This window comes from Halichoerus grypus, chromosome 7 (assembly GCF_964656455.1).
Source record: "Halichoerus grypus chromosome 7, mHalGry1.hap1.1, whole genome shotgun sequence".
In the NCBI taxonomy this organism is placed as follows: domain Eukaryota; kingdom Metazoa; phylum Chordata; class Mammalia; order Carnivora; family Phocidae; genus Halichoerus; species Halichoerus grypus.
In genome coordinates, this window is record NC_135718.1 from 85,529,499 (window position 1) to 85,546,370 (window position 16,872).

Sequence of the window (16,872 nt, forward strand, 5' to 3'; positions counted from 1 at the left end):
CTTCTCCTCCCTGCCCCTCACCCCTGCCCCACCTGCCAGGCCTCATCCAGGCTCCCCGAGGGTCTGGGTACCTTCCAAACCCACCCAGCCACCCCCTCTGTGTCCCAACAAGAGCGCAGCCGCCACCGGTGCTCAGTTGGGAGCCGTCCAGGGAAAAATAGCCTGTTCATCTCTGTGTCCCACAGAATCCCTCATCACCCTCCATCGCCCCCACACATGTGCGAGGAACGAGCAGAGTCCCACGGAACCCGCCCTCGCCCTCCATCACCCCCACACACACGTGCGAGGAATGAACGAAGTCCCACAGAATCCCTCATCACCCTCCATCACGCCCACACACGTGCGGGGAATGAACGGAGTCCCATGGAACCTGCCTTCTGTCGCCCTGGATCACTCCACACACGTGCGAGGAATGAACGAAGTCCCACGGAATCCCTCGTCACCCTCCATCGCCCCCACACACGTGCGGGGAATGAACGGAGTCCCACGGAATCCCTCGTCACTCTCCATCGCCCCCACACACCTGTGAGGAATGAACGGAGTCCCACGGAGCCCGCCGTCTGGAAGCCCCTCCATGGGGCTGGTCAATGCCGGCCCTCAGTGTCTGGCAGCCTCGAGCGGCCCCAGAGGGCTGGGCTGCGTGCGGGTGGCAGGGGACGGCTGAGGCCCCCGGTGAGTGGACATCAGCCAGACAGAGGGAGGATGGGCCTGAGGGGACTGGTGGGGCGCAGAGAGGGGACGCGGCGGAGCTCAATCCAGCAAAGCGGTGGCGGGAAGACTGCCAGAAATGCCTCCTGGGCCCCAGCTGCACCAGGATCTGAAGGACGGTTTGTGAAAGGCCGACCCACAGACCCAGGTGCTCTCTGGTGGGTGGGGAAGGGCTGTCCTCCTGAAAAGCTCTCCAAATGGCTCTGAGCAGCCAGTCCAGCTCCTGGGAGGGCCAGCAGTTGAGGTCTGTGGATTCTTGAGGCTCCTGCCGCAGTCCTGGAGGGAGATGATGGGCCAGACGAGGGGGGAGGACTGGAACAGAGAGGCCGCAGGTGATACTAAGGACACAGAGGCTCGAATTCAGGGACAGCGGCGGGGGGAGGGGAATGAGTTAAGAGAGGCGTCGAGGATGGCTGCCAGGGTCGGACGCTGGGCCTGCATGCAGAGGGAGGGGACATGGTGAAGACCAGCCTGGGGACCCGTCCCGGTGCAGCGGGCGGGTGTGGTGAGTCTGAGTCCTTGGGACACCCAGGCCGGGTGGGGATGACCAGCCAGAGAGCCAAGTCGGAGGCCGCGCTGTCCTGAGCCACAGGTCTGCACACAGGCGGCGGCTAAAGGCACAGCTGGGCGGCCTCCTGGGAGCACACACAGGGAGAGGACCACATGTGGCTCAGACAGACGCAGCCACCAAGGGCGTGAGAACACAGGACGGCCTGAGCAAGGCCGCAGAAGCAAGGGAAGGCGTCTCAGGGGCAGGCCGCTGGCTGGAGAGGGAGCGGCCAGGGCAGCTTCGGGGCTGGACGGGCCTATGGGGGAGCCTGCCCGCCCACGAGTGAGGGGGAGGCCGCAGCAAGCGTGCACTTCCCCTGCACGGTGCTTCGTGGGGACAGAGGATCACAGGGCACAAGCCATCCCTGCATTAGGGTCAAGGGAGAGACTTTCCTGTTACCGTATTAAAATTTGAGGATGAAAGAGATCTGAACCTGTGTCCACAAATCAGGGAGAAAGAAAGCCTGCAGATGAGGAGCAGATGGGGAAGCAGGTGTGTGGGTTCGCTCAGTCCTGTGTGAACAGGTACAGAGACCCCAAAACCATTGACAGATGTCCTTTCCCCAAAGGGTTTGCAAAGTTGTGAAGATGTGAGCCCCCCCCCCGACAATGAAAGGGCTGTAGGGGCAGCAGGGCGACTGGCCGTGAGCCCCAGGCCAGGGCTCGGACCGGCCCTGTCGGTGTCCCCACGCCCACACGTGGGGCGGACAGTGAGTGCTGGGGGGCAGGGGGCTCTGGATTCTGGCTCAGATGTGCAGCCGTGTGTGTTTCAACCTTGGCAGGGATGCCCTCCCCTCACCCGCCCCAGGACCCTCTCCCTAAGTTAATGCATAAAAAATCAATTTTTGTGTCTCTATTCTGTTTCTTTCTCCAAAGACTCACCCAGCAGTTTACAGAGAAATGGAAACCAGCCCGAGTTCTAAATTGATTTGGCTACATTTGATACACTCTTCCTTTCTCGAATATGACTTTCCAGTTATAATAAGCCAAAAGATTGCTTTTCACACTGCTTTCTTTTTATGATTCTTTGCAGAGACTTCTTGTGTTGCTCACAGAACAGTCTGGCGGGTTTCAACAGACTCTGAAGTCCCCAGACAGAGGGGTCAAGCCCTCATAATGATGCCTTTCTCTGGGGGTGAAGACCCTGCGTTCCTGTCACTGCCCCTGCTTTCATTCGGAAGGAAGGGGAAAGAGGACATGTTACCTTCCGCCCAGAAGCCAAGTACAAATTACAATCCTACCCCTGATCTCTCCTGGGGTCACAGATGCAGGAAGGACACTCAGTGCCGGGGTAGAGATGCCGGGGCCTAGGAGGGCGTCACAGGCCGGTACTCTGGGCCGGGCTTACAGAACCCAGGCCCCAGGTGCTGCCCCCACCCAGGAGGCTGCTTCCCTGGACTCGGGATCCAGAGAGAAATGGTGTCCCCTCGGGTGTGGGAATGGCTGGCTTTCATGTCTTCACATCTTTAAAGTGCCTGAATAGCTTTAGGAAGACTGCATGCGTCTGGGTTCTCCAGAGAACTCGGCCAGGAGGAGAGCTCGCTCTCTCTGTCTCACACACACACACACACACACCAAGGAACTGGCTGACACAGGCATGCAGGCTGGGAAGTCCAAGATCCGCTTGGCAAGCTGGAGGCCCAGAGGGCTGCTAGCGTGCACTCCAGCCTGAGTCCGAGTCTGAAGGCAGGAGGAGACGAAGGTGCCAGCCTGAGGATGCAGACAGAGAGAAAGAAGTCTTTCTTACTCAACCTTTTGTTTGATTCAGGCCGTCAACAGATTAGATGAGGCCCACCCACATCAGGGAGGGCAGTCTGCTTTGCTCAGTCTACTGACTGCAACAGTGACCTCATCCAGAAGCACCCCACAGACCCACCGAGACTACGGTAGGACCAAATGTCTGGGCGCCCAGGGCCCAGTCGTGTTGACATGTGAAATGTCTCTTGTATATATGTGCTGTGTTCTGGATTGAATTTAGGAGAACTGTTAGGGGATACCCCCTCCCAGGGCTTATTAAAATGGGATGTTCCCTTTTCTTTCCACTTCCCCCAAGAGAAACATACTGGAAATCATCCTGTGAACTCTGTTCTCCTCCCTAAGCTGTGGCTGCTGGGTTGTACAGCAGCATTTGGAGGCTGGGAGGGCAGGTTCCCAGGGCCAGACCCTCTGAGCAGGCCAGCTACCCCCGAATGGGCATGCGTCTGGTGCGCCGATCCCCACATCACAGAAAACACCAAGAGAACGGTTCTGCAGAGACATGGCCCGGGCTGGGGACTGACCCTCCAGGGTACTTTGAAAAGTGGCATCTAGAGCTCTGGCAAGACGTGGAAAATGACTGTCTTGCCCAATGGGATGAGGTGTCCAGAGTGAAGAATATGCTCTTCTTATACTGTCCCACCTTCTGATTGCTGTCTCTTCACCCCTGTGCTTATTCCCTCTCCTGCATCAGTGGCTGGGCCTGGCCAGCAGCATCCTGATGCTCGGACTGTCCAGGTGCGGAGACGCAGAGCCTAGCCATGGTCCCTCGGAGGCAGAGGACGTGGACAGGGAAGGAATACGTAAGGAGAGCACAGAGCTGGGTCCCTGAGGAAATTTTTCTGTCCTCACAGCATAGTTTTCCCATTTATTGTGAGAGCAGGAGTCATTCTTCTGATGGATCCAGGACTGGATCTCACGGAGGCTCAGCTCTCACCTGGGTTATCTGTCCTCTCAGAGAGAATGGCTTTCTGCCTGGGGCAGGGGGTGTGACAAGCTGAGGGGTCTGTGCCTATGACTGGTGGTCAGTGTGGCTCATTTGTTAGTGGGTGTGACTGCCCAAAGAGCCCCTAACCCAGACCCACCTCTGGCCCCACACTGCAGAGGGAGGAGGAGGTGTGTGCAGGTGTGGATGGGAAGAAGGTTGTAAAAAATTAAGGAATTCAGTCCACTCAGGTTGGGAGAAGGGAGGAGGGTGAGAAGGTGTAGGAAAGAGCCTGTCTGTGCTCAGGGAGAGTACTTCGTGCCTCCCTCATCTGTGGAATCCATCCATCCATCCATCCACCCATCCACCATCCTTCCACACATCTACCATCCACCCATCCTTCCATCTGTCCACCCATCCATCCCCATCCACCCATCCATCCATCCATCCATCCATTCATCCATCCTCCATCTACCCAACTATCCTTCATCCTCCATCCATCCATCCATCCATTCATCCATCCTCCATCTACCCAACTATCCTTCATCCTCCATCCATCCATCCATCCATTCATCCATCCTCCATCTACCCAACTATCCTTCATCCTCCATCCATCCATCATCCATCCATCCTCCATGCATCCACCCATCCATCCATCCATCCATCCATTCATCCATCCTCCATCTACCCAACTATCCCTCCTCCATCCATCCATCCTCCATCCTCCATCCTCCTCCCTCCCTCCATCTCTCTCCCTCTGCCCTTCATTAGCAGCACCTGTGGCATGCCCACTCACTGCACAACATGCTGGGTGCTAGGAAGTGAAGGATAAGACATGGTTCCCCCACCCCAGAGTTCACAACCCAGTGGGAGACGCTGTGAGGCAGAGCACAACGCTGCCAGGGTGAGGGGTGCTCTAGGAGTGCTGGGCACAGGTGCCTTGATGGGAAGAGAGGCTCCTGATCAGACTCTGTGGGGGGAGGGATGGCTCCTGGGGAGGTATCCCTGAGCTAGTCCTGGAGGGTGCACACATCATGGGGACCGTCCTTCCCTCAGCGGGGGTTCTGAAGGGTTCATCACCGCACAGGAAACAATCCTCGTGGTCCTTCCACCCTGACACCTCCTGGCACACAGTCTCAGTGAGATGGGGCCAGGGAACCTTCTGTGTCACCCGACACATGCCGACTCGGGGCAGCCGGCCACGGAGCCCCCACTGACCACAGTATGGCGTGGACGACATGGGTGGTGAGAGCCTCGGGAGAGGCCGCAGCCCGGGCCCAGGGAGAGGCTCCTGAGACGGAAGCAGCCAGGTGCGGTGCAGGACTCGCACCCTCGGCGGCCCCGAGTGAAGGCGGGGAGGCTCGGTGACCCCGCGTGACCCCAAGGAGTCCCTCCTGGCAACACGATGCTCTCCTCCAGCAGATCTGAACACACCCAGCTTCCCCTGCACAGAGTCTGCTTTTTCTCATCACCAGTGAGGCGGACAAAGTCTCTGAGACCACTAACCAGCGAGACGTCGCTGTGCCTCAGCGAGCCTCTCGACCAGGAGGGAACACTTCCTTCTGTCACGGCAGGGAAAGATCTTCAGAACGCCTTTGCTATGTTTGAAGACCCTGAAAGCTTCGGCACCTGGCTTGTTGCGTTACAAGCACCAACAAAAGGCAGCCGGGCAGGTCCCAAGGGCCTGCTGGTGAGGGGCCCCTCCGACCCCCTTCGCACTGCCCCGGACGCCACCTCGGGCTTCCCCACTGCCACAAAAATCCCCTGCTCTCCCAACGGCCTTAGCCGATTATTCCAGTGAACGCGTGCATCCACAGCCCGTCCTACTCCAGAAACCACGTGAGCCGGTGGCGGGTCTGCAACCAGGCATCAGCAACGACAAGAGCCAGAGAGACAACACGGAGGAAATGACGTCAGGCAAAACCTATCCAGCAAATAAATCAACCCTCAACACCAATATTCTCAAACACAACGCCCCACACTGATGGCGGTCGGGGAACACAGAACCATGAGCTTGCCAGAAGTTTCCAGCCACCTCACAACCAACCCAACATTACCCACACATTCTGGAGGCCCGTCCTGGCAAGGTCAGGCTCGAACACTCGGAGGACCCCCCTCCCCGGTGACAGACGTCTTCCCCAGCGTGCTGGAAGGACTGAGCAAGGTGGCCCGGGGCTGCCATGGACTGAGGAGCTGAGCCCACTCTGGGCCCAACACCTTTCCAGGAGAAGCCAGGGCGGGCCACAGAAGACCCTCGCAAGAGTCGGAATGCAGGAGAAACAGCAAATTAACAATTTAACACTGTCACAATTACAATTAAAAGCAATGGGAAAACGGAATTTGCTTTATAAAAATTCACTTATAACCCATATTTCCGTAACAAGATCATTATTAAGTGGTTCCTGACCTTCTCTGTTCCAGCCTAAATAATCTCCATGTTTGGCAAAATTTCAGCTATTTGTTTTTAAAAGGAAAAGGGAAGGAGGAGAGGAGGAGATTATTATAATCTATTTATATACTCAGTGGGTCAACATACAGTGTCGGGCACTGGGGGAAAGCTGCCAACGGGCATTCACTCAACAAACCACATGAGCCCGGACCCCCCGAAAAGGGAGCTTACATCTAGGACCGTGAGGAGTTTGTGATCTGCAAGTTATGACCTTACAGCAAGTCACGGAATCAATTTTAAGGGTCACAACGTTTTGGAAACAAAATAAAAAGGAAAAGTCAGAGTGCATCCCACACAGTAAGGGGAGAACTGTTTCGTGTGGTTTTAGTGGTTGTTAGTCTGCAAAATAAAATAGATATGCTTCCATGGTTCACAGGTAAAAAGGTTTGAAAGATAGTGCTTTAAATATACTCTACCCTGTGATTCTATTTGAAAACATAAATTTACTTCAAATAATGTGGATGCTCTAGGTTGTGGAGGGAGGCTGTGCGCTTTGCATCCTGACTTGGCCATTTTTCTAGCTGTGTGGTCTTAGGTAAATTACTTCACCTCTCTGTGTCTCAGCTCTCTTTGTCTATAAAACGGGTACTGTAAGAATAAGCACCTGCTTCTAGGGCTACTGAGAAATGTAAGTAACGCAATGGCCAGCATGTGGTAAGTTCACAACAAACGTAGGTAAGCCGTTATGTCATTAATATTCAACCAGTTCCCTCAAGAACAAAAACATATGGCTTCATAAAGAGGCAATCGCCTGATTTCCTAGAACCACCTTCATTTCCAAAAATATCCGGGCTCTTTTCCTAACTTGCCCTAGAGTTGTTTCTGCAAATGGCTGTTGAACGTCAGAACGATAACAAATACTTCTAGAATCCTGCCCTTGGCAAACAGTCGAGTCACACAAAGCTCCGGAGTCGGCCTTCTGTGAATCGGGAGCCAGGCTTGGAGGGGAGGGCGGTGGGCAGCGCGAGATGGTGGGCGCTCTGCAACGGAGCAAACAGTCAGGCTCCCCCGCCCGGGTTCAAGGATGGGCACGCTCCTGGGGACCAGCGAGTCAGACCAAAACCAAACAGAACACATGCAGAAATCGCTCGAGCCAAAGAACAGGTTCAGGACAAATTTTCCAATACAAGATCAAAAATGCAACAAAGGAAATCAAAGCCTACTAAGTTCATTTTGTCTGTGAATACGGCGTTCCGTCATGCCACAGTTCTGCGCAGCATCCCTTTACATATTTAAAGGGACATCTGGAAAAAAGAGATGCTGATCACTGTTACTATTTATTAGGCTAAACAGACTTCTCACCGAAAAAGCAGGATTCCCTGGGAAACACAGCCAAGACGCCAGAAAGCAAGACCAGGCGAGTTGCTGCGGGGCTGCTTCTGCATCCCAGCACGGCGCACCGTTCATTGCAGAGGATTCACACCCGCCTCACACGGCGCACACCTGCTCTCCCAGAGCCACCGTGGCCTGGGGGACACAGCCCGCACCCGGCGCCCAGCAGGGAGGGAACTCTCCCCCCAGAAACCGTGAGAATGCTTCCATGTTTCATGAAGTATCCACAGAGGAATACAAAGTCGGCTGCGTCTCAGCGTCTGAGCAAGTAAATGCAGCAAAAGTAAATCTTAATAGCATAATTTAGACTTGATTAAAATGCATAAAGACCACAGATGTGGAAGTCGTCGCGCTCCCCATTTGACGCCAAAACTGGTATTTTCCCCCTCTTGATTTAATTCGCTTTGATTACCCAATTATTCTGAAATCCTTTCACTCAGTTTCAGCTCCTATAAAACTGGTAACAGTGCTAACTCATAACGTGGTTTCCACTCCAGTCTCAGTACCGCTCCATAAACGCGTGCCCAACAACAGGACAGAGTTACTCTAGACTGCGATATTACAACGCTGAGAAACAGAACAAGCCTTTCTGCATCTGAAATAAAGCAGCACAGAAAACCACCCATCAGAACAGTCCGAGGGTCTCTTCTATCAACAGAGATGGGGCACGGACATCTCATCGTCGATGTAAACCTTGGGATTATTAGTTGACGACATCCGACGAACGTGGATAAATTACAAAGCTGATTAGTAAGTCAAAAATGGGTCTCTTTTCTAAAGCAAGTCCTTATCAAATATAAGGAGGCTGCCAGCTGGTCAGCTATGGCCCTGAGAGGTCGCTCAGTCTTCTCACTAGATGAGGCGACCGGAAGACCTCCCAGATCCCCTCTGCTCCTAAACTCCAGGATTTCTAGTCTCTTTCTGATGAAAACCAGTAACGACCTCCCAAAGCACGCATCCTCAGACTGACCCAGCCCGGGAGACAACTCATGGCGTAAAAAAAGAAAAAAACGTCTGGAACATATTTGGAACATGCCCGTGGCTCTTTGTTGTCTTTAAAACTTGAAATGTCCTTTCATTTCTGGGAGCAATCGCTGTAGAGCGATGCTCAAACTATTCTTCCTGTGCATAGAACTTTACAGTTTGCAAAGTGTACATTGGATCTCCTTTCGTCCACGTAACAACCCCGTGGGGTCAATACAACGTCTGATAGCATTCGTGTTCACGGTCGCTTCATGAAAATCCAGCCGCTGATCAACAGCACTAACCTCACACAGTCTTTCCAGAAATACTGTGTGTCCGCCCTGCTTCCCCCCGGTGGTTCCACCACAGACTGGAGTCCAGATCCCCTGGGAGGCAACCGCAGGCTGATGTCGGGCCACGGGGCTCGAGGGGACCACCCTCTGTCCCCCGCTAACAGTTAAACCTCACTATGTGCTCAGTTGAGTAACAGAGATCAGGGCTCTGTTCCAGTTTCATTTGTTCTCTGGAGGAAAATCTGGCTTCCACCCCCTTTATAAAGCCGCCTCGACAAACCTGCCCATGTGTCCGCTCAGTCCCCCAGGAGTCGTAGGTCAAAGCCACAATACCGCTGATTGTCCAGCTGTTGGGATTTGTGTCAGCAGATCCTTCATCTGAACGTGTTGGGACCATCTAGACAGTGACGTGCCCCATACGCAATGTGTATCACCCGTCTCCTCTACAAGCTTATCTAAGTCAGATGCGATCTTTATAAAAATATCTTGAGGGGCGCCCGGGTGGCTCAGTCGTCAAGCGTCTGCCTTCGGCTCAGGTCATGATCCCAGGGTCCTGGGATCGAGCGCCGCATCGGGCTCCCTGCTCAGCGGGAAGCCTGCTTCTCCTTCTCCCACTCCCCCTGCTTGTGCTCTGTGTCTGACAAATAAATAAAATCTTTAAAAAAATGTTTTGAAAACTACAAAATAATATGCACATATGTATCAGCTGAAACTTTTCAGCCACACAGAAATTACAGAATGTTCTTACTGGAAGGAATCTTAAAAGTCTCCCAAAATCATTTCCTTCATTTTATAGCTGAGAAATTTGAGACCAAAAAGTTTAACTGACTGTGCAGACTCACACAGCTCTGAATGAGGGGGGCCTGGAGCCCCAGGCCAGGTCTGCACCTGCTCGGGGAGGCCACAGCGTGGTGCCCCCCCTCCACGGGCACCCGACGACGTGCCCGTACCTCCGACCGCTACCAAAACTGACCTCCAGCAACACACACAGGGGTCAGGGTGTTAAATAGGAAGGATTTTGTCTGAGATAGGAGGACGACACGAATTCGTTCCAACAGACTTGCACAGAGTGTCGTTCTTTTCTGATGATAGGACGCGGGAACACCACCTTTCTGATGCTCTATCCCTCCTCCAGCCACCTCCGAGCACCGAGGGTGAGGCCTTAAACACCTTCCTGCCACAGGTCAACAGGGCTGCAAGGTAAAACGGAAACAAGGAGGTCCACACGCGCCCTCACCGCCTCACAGATGCCCGAACACCCCCCGTGTGGACCGCCTCCTTCCCTTGCCCTGCGCCGTCTCCCCACTCAGCACCAGCTGCCTCTGTCCCCAGGACAGCAGGGGAACTGGGGCACGCGAGGGCCAGGGACGTGGGCCTCCGGCGTGCTCAGCTTAGGGGATACAGCCTGATCCCCCCAGAGGAGCTGGGCCTGAGACATGGGCTGGGGAACTTGCCGTGGAGCCTGGGGGGCGCCACGGCAGCCGCCACGGATGGACGACCCAGCACTCTCCCTGCCGGCGCCACGAGAGCCCCGGGTCCAACCCAAGGAGGGTGGAAGGAGCAAGGGAAGGAGCGTCCCAGTTCCCCCACTCCCCGTGGAGCCTCGTCCCCCGTGCAGACGTCAGGTGGGAGCAGGGAGAAGGGACCCCACAGCAGCTACTCCAGGACGCACCATGCCCCTGTGAAAGGCATCCCGAGCACAAGACGTATCCGTCCAAGGACTGGTCTTTTGTCTGAGCTGGACAGATCTTTGACTAGCGGGCTCTTCTGACCTCATTTTATCATTCACAAAACACAGGGAATCTGGTTTCCCCATGTGGCCTTGCACATCACCACCACCAGGGCCTGACTGCCGAGTTCTAACCCCGTCCACACATGAGCTCCACCAGGGGTGCCTGGCACGGAGGGGCGGGCCTCCCTGGGGCCCAGTGGTGGAGAGGCGGAGAGGAACCTTCTCAGGGGCAGGCAGGAAAAGGCTGTGTTCTACTTCATGGAGTCCTGGGGTCCTACAAGGCCCTCCCTCTCCACAGCTGGGCAGGCCCCGGGATGGTGCCGTTCTGCAAACAGGGAGAGTGGCTTGTCGAGCCGACCCCTGTGGCCCTGAGCCAGGACTGTTCCATCAGCACGGCTGGCCACAGTGTTCTAGCCTCAGGCTGTGGCAAACCTGTGCACTCCCCATCACTCCCCTCCTGGGGACCCTCGCACGGGACCGCACAGCACCTGACTCGCCAGCCTGTGGGTCACACGGCACTTCCTCAGGAGCCCGAACCACCATCATCACTGATGATCCGTTCACCCCATACAAGGCTCTGAAGATTCTCTGATCATTAAATGTGGGTGATTATGGGACAATTCCCCACATAGTTAATTTAAAAAACAAAACACAAAATAGCATATGCATCATGATCCTTGTTTTCAACATAAAAAAAACATACACGTGCATAGAAGAGAAAGAGAGATGCCCAAATATGACCTGTGTTATTTGGGATTCAGGATTGATGGATGACTTTTATAGCCTTCTTTATGCATTTCTGCATTTTCCAAATTCTCTGTGATGAACATTTATAATCAAGAAGCCCACATTACTGTTTTAACGAACCCTGATGGCAAGGGGCTCTTAGACTGGCCAGGTGAGAGATAGCCTGCAGGGCTCTCGGCGGACTTGCCATCTCAGAGATGAACAGAATGAAACGGGCTCTCCCAGGGCAGAGTGTACTGAGGACTGGCTCTGTGTTGGAGGGTATTAAATCCACCGAGGCGCCTGCCAACCACACAACATCCCTTTAGTGGTATCCCTAAGTCATCTCCCTGTTGGAGGAGCGGTGCTGACTCCAAGCACCCCGGGCCCTCCGGGTCTACGGGGAGGGTCCCCGGCTGCCTGCACCGGGTGCTGCGGGCAGCTTTCCTCCCGGGATGGGGGCCTGCACGCTGAAAACCGATGGGGCGCAGGCGGGGCAGGCACCGGCAGACCGGGAGAGCAAAACCAATGGATGCCGGGGATAAAACCGCCGTCTGCCCGGCATCGATAATGAACCGTTACATCCTATCCGGAATTACTAAATTTCTGAAACTGTATTATAAATATGCTGTCAATGGGGTTAGCTGGGGAAGAAAGGAGATGGATCAGGAACGGGCTGACGAAACACCACCGTTCCCGAAACAACATCCTTCTCTCTGATCTTAGCTAAACACTGCGTGGAGCACGGAGGGAAACGCTGCACATGATGTAGGGTGTTCTCTGCGCAGCCTGGGGCTGCTAATGAGCAGCTTTGCTTTCAAAAGAATCATAGTCAGTAAAGGGCATCGAAAGACACCCCGTTCATCACAGATTTCCACCCTCACCCACGGTGTGAAATGCTGCCTTACGTATTACCGCAGGGACGGAGGGGGCTTTGTGAGCAGTCTGAGTGGGAATACACTAATTTAAGATGAACACAAAGGGAAAAAAAACGCAAGCAGGTATTTGTTGACTCAGTAATAGGCTCAGGGTTTTTTTGTTATTATTTTTCCTGCAAAATTTTGTAAGATCCCCAAACCTCTGTAACACAGAAGCAAATTAGTTTTTCCTTCTCTAGTGCCAAGACGCAGCCCGTACCATCGTCACTGGCTAGAACCCAGAACAAAGTGGGGGATCTGCGCTGAGGACGTGGGCGAGCCTGAGGCTTGCACTGCCCTTCTGTCCTCGTTGCTAAAAGAGCGGCATTTGAGATCTGGGATTCAGCGGCTGGCTAATATTCCCCCGACTCACATCACCTGCTCATTCCATCCCCTTGCTATTATTCCAGAGAGAAGCTGCAGGTGGTGCCCCACCCGTACGGCATTAATTAGAGCCAACAGGCCGAGCAGGAATCCCGTGCCTCATCTACACGGCTAATGGTTCAGTTCGTGCATGCTGGTGCTCAGAATATTTCATGCCAGCCAACCCGAAACCACCACAGGACTCTGCTTACATTTCAGGGCTCGTGGATCCTACGGCTCCGACAACCATACCCTGAGCTGCCATGCAAATGAGGTCGTCATAATTTCAAAGTTGGAGAGGAAGAAAACGAAGCAGCCGCTGTTTAATTTTTTATGGAGCCTACAATTTGTCTCATTAGCTGGCAAATAGGACAGGCTGGGCATGAAAGCAGCTCTGGCCTCACCAGAAAAAAAGGTGATCCGTGTGGCATCACTCCCTGGCCTTGGGGGCGGGTGTCCCCAGCGGCAGCTAGCCCGCTCTAGCACCTGAGTAACTTACAGAAGCTTCCAGAGCCTTGTTACCTTATCTAAAAAAGAGGGATCTGGAATTACCGTGTCCATCTCAGATCTGCGGGAGGCCCAGGAAAGCAAGGACCCCTAACTGCTCCGAAAACTCTGAAAGGCTATTCAAATGTAATTTGAGCAGGACCTGATTGGTAAACGGAGGCCCAAGGGCAGTGGATTTGACTGGAAGCACAGAGGTACAGCTAGGACCCCGGGCCCCTCCATCTTCCCGGGTCTGCTCCCCGTGTCCCCTGTCCCACCAGCCAGGCGGCTAGAGAGAGGTGGGATGACAGTGTTTCCAGGGTCACTGCAACTCAGAAACATGCTGTGTTATCCAGAGGCAGGTGGTGGTAGCCGGCTGACAGGGGTCCAGGACCGCAGAGGGCCAACCGGTGGGGAAGGGGGGCGACCAGCTGAGATGGGGGGCAAGCCCAGGCAGCAGTGGGGCCGGGTGGGGGGCGGGCGAGCAGAAATCTGCCCCCCTCGCCACCCCACTCCCAGGAGGCAGCCCCCAGGTCCTTGGGATCCCCCGGGTGACTCATCTCTTTCTTACCCATGGCGGTCCTCCGACAGCACACAGGAACAGGATGACCCAGGATGGGAACAGGCCACGTCAGAAACACCAGCCATGTGATCAGGGGGTCGGGCTGTGAGCCACGGAGGTCAGCCTGCCTTCGGGGGAGGAGCGGGTGTTGAAGACGCAGTTCGACCCCGTGCGGCCCATGATGCTGTCAGCCGTGCCCATGGTGCTGAAGCCCCAGCAGACGCTCGGACGCGCATACTCGGGTGCGCTTTCTCTGCTGGGGATGCAAGCGGACGCACCGGGAGGCTGACAGGTCTGAGGACACGCACTTGGTGTTCGGGACCCTGCCCGCCGTCGCCCTGCATATGTAGTTTCTGACTGGCCTGTATTTATGATCAACTGTAATCCAAGTACCGCGCTGCCCCGAGCTCCGTGAGCGCCGTAGTTACCAAACCTGACGGGCAGAGGGAACTCCCAAACCTACAACCAGCCCGTCGGGGCGCGGGAGCCGGCGGCCCCCACAGCTGCGGGCCACTCACAGGGTCCCTGCTCACTCCGGAGGGTGGCGGCAAGACGGACAGACGGCCCCCACAGTGGCAGGAGGACAGACAGACCAGCTGGACCTGGTTTTCGATCACAAAACCTGGGGCTGAGCTGAGGCTCTATCATTGCTCAGCTCTATGACTTCACGCAAGTCACTAAACGTTTCGTTTGCCTAAAACTCAGTCTCCACACGGAGGGCCACATGGAGCCACAAGGACTGAGCGAAGTGTCCCCCGCCCCCCAGGACCTGGGCGAGTATTCAGTGGACAGAAAGCCACTCCAACCTGGGGAGAAACGGGCGGGCAGACATCTGCACGTAGGGAAATGCTCCAGAACCTTCTGGGAAGTCCTCCCCCCCAGCATGGGCCGCATCAGGGTCCCCCTCAGACGGGACGGCGAGGCCCAGCCAGGGGGCTCTGGGGCCACCACTTGTCTCGTCTTCTATGTTGGGGTTACAGGTAAGACTCATTTGAAAAAGGTTTCTGCCACTATGGTTTTAGGTGTGTCTTGGGAAACAGATCTGTCTGGTGTGGCTGCCCCTCAGCCCCTATGGACCCACGAGGTCGAAGGGGCCGAGCCTGGGGAGGGAGAGGCTATTGCAGAAGTCAGTTCCGATCTGAATGCGGGGCGGTGCAGCCCGGGCCCCTCCCCACATGACCCCACCAGGGCCTTGAACCCTGGCATGGGGCTGGGCCCAGAGGGCAAGGGGGCACCTCGGAGACAGTGTTTCCAGGGTCCCCGCAAACCCCAGGGACGAAGTCCTCCCAGCCAAGCCTGAGTTGGGATATGTCCGCTCTCAACCTGGTTCTGGAAAGATTCGGCTCTGAAATCCCACTCGGTCCTTCAGAAAGGCCTCAGGAAGCCCTGGGGACACAGAGCTGCCAACAGCCCCTTCCTCCTTCACCCCCAGAAGCACGCTGCGTACTGAGGTTCTGAAACTCAAGGCTCTGCTTCTCACGAGGCCAAGGCCTGGCTGGCCGCGGCCACCCTGGGGTTGCCCTGACTTCGCGGGAGCCCCTGGACGCTCGGCCTTCTGAATGCAAGATTCCTAAGCCCGCGGGCTCTGCCTCCTTCAGAGGGTGAGGCAACAGCCTACCCTCGGGACACCCTCTTCCTGCCATGCCGGCGCGCAGGCAAGTCCCGAGCACACACACGGAAAATGCACGACCGGCCAGGGCATGCAGCAGCAGGAGCCTGGACGGTCCAGCATCACGGCGCTGGGCACGCGGGCTTCTCCCAGCATCGGTGTCCTTCCCAGGGCTGAATTGTACTCCACAGTTCTTCGTGTTGTTCTGTAAAGAGCTCCACACCGACCTCTCCGACCAGCAAAGTAACAAAGGGTGTGACCTCGCCTAGAGCACTGGGGGTGGGCAGTGGGGTGGGTATAGGAGCTCCAGGCACGGGTGCGAATCCAGCTCTGCCGCTTCCCGGTGGGGCTGAGCCCCTCTCCATCCCGCAGGGTTCCCGCGACTCACTGAAAATGGGCTGGAGTTCACCCACTTTGTCAGCGCAGGTGGTTCCCTCTTTTCTCCGAGGCTGGTCATCTTCGGAGGAGGAGGGCCTCTGATGTCTCCCCTCCGCAGGGATGAGGGGCGTGTCCTGGAGGCTGCCATTCTTGCAGAGGTGGGAGAGCCGTGGGGAGGGGTGTTGGTCTCTCGATTTACACTTTCCCCGAAGCCCCTGCTTTGGGCCTGCTCTCTGCTGCAGGTGGTACCCCCGAATCTCTGGCCAGGGCATCCGGAGAGCCAAGGTCTGCACCTGCTGAGGGGGACGGCTCATCCCGAGGCCCCAGCTGGGGAAGCGCCTGGATCTGACTGCTCCTGCAGGCTTTTCTGCCCCCACCTGCCCCAGCTTCTGCAGGACTTCCTGGGGCTCCGCGGCCCAGGAGTCGGCAGCCCAGGACGGGCACCCTCGCGCTGCTCTACGCGGCTCTGCCGACTCCTGGGTCCACCCTCCGCTTTTAAAAATTAGAGGCTGTTTTTGCATTGTCGCTTCTCCTGTTTTACTTCTCCTGTTTTCTGTGTTGTTGGGGGTTTATGCCTCTTCTTATTCCTTAATTCTCATTTTAGTGGAGTTTGGGAAGGAGAAAAATTATCCACATGTTAAATCTGACGGGTTTAGCAGAAAACCCTAATTTCAACTTCTTTCAGAATAATTTTTGTGTGTGTGGCTGGTAGTATGAGATGCGTTCTCAGTGGTTTATACGTGCAATCTCGCCGAATCCTCACGCTCGCCCTGGAAGGAGGTGCCAACACCACAGCGGACGGCTCTGCAGATGCAAGCCACCAGGGTTGGTGGCGCGAGGTGGGTCTGGTCCTCCCACAGCCACCTCCTGTCACCGAGGATCACAGAATAACTCACGTCAGTGCCCAGGATGTGTGTTTTTAAAGTCTCAGATCCAAATTACAGCCTTAAAAACAACTACTGACCTCTGGTTGAAACACACAGAAGCTAGGAAACTGTGTGTTCAATGGGCTGAGAATGTGGGCGCCTGGAGCTTGTTATAGATGCCAACAGCATCTATAGATTTCCCAGCAGCAGGAAATACCCAATTTTTGCAAGAGCTCGCCGAGGTCATTTAGTCCCGGTG

At 55.5% G+C, this 16,872-nt stretch overlaps 1 protein-coding gene across 2 annotated transcripts in view; it reads right to left on the reverse strand.

The window, feature by feature from the left end:
* The window catches only part of SUSD4 (sushi domain containing 4), an 85,212-nt gene that overhangs the window by 39,440 nt on the left and 28,900 nt on the right, over positions 1 to 16,872 (reverse strand). The gene's annotated exons all lie outside the window — the stretch shown is intronic.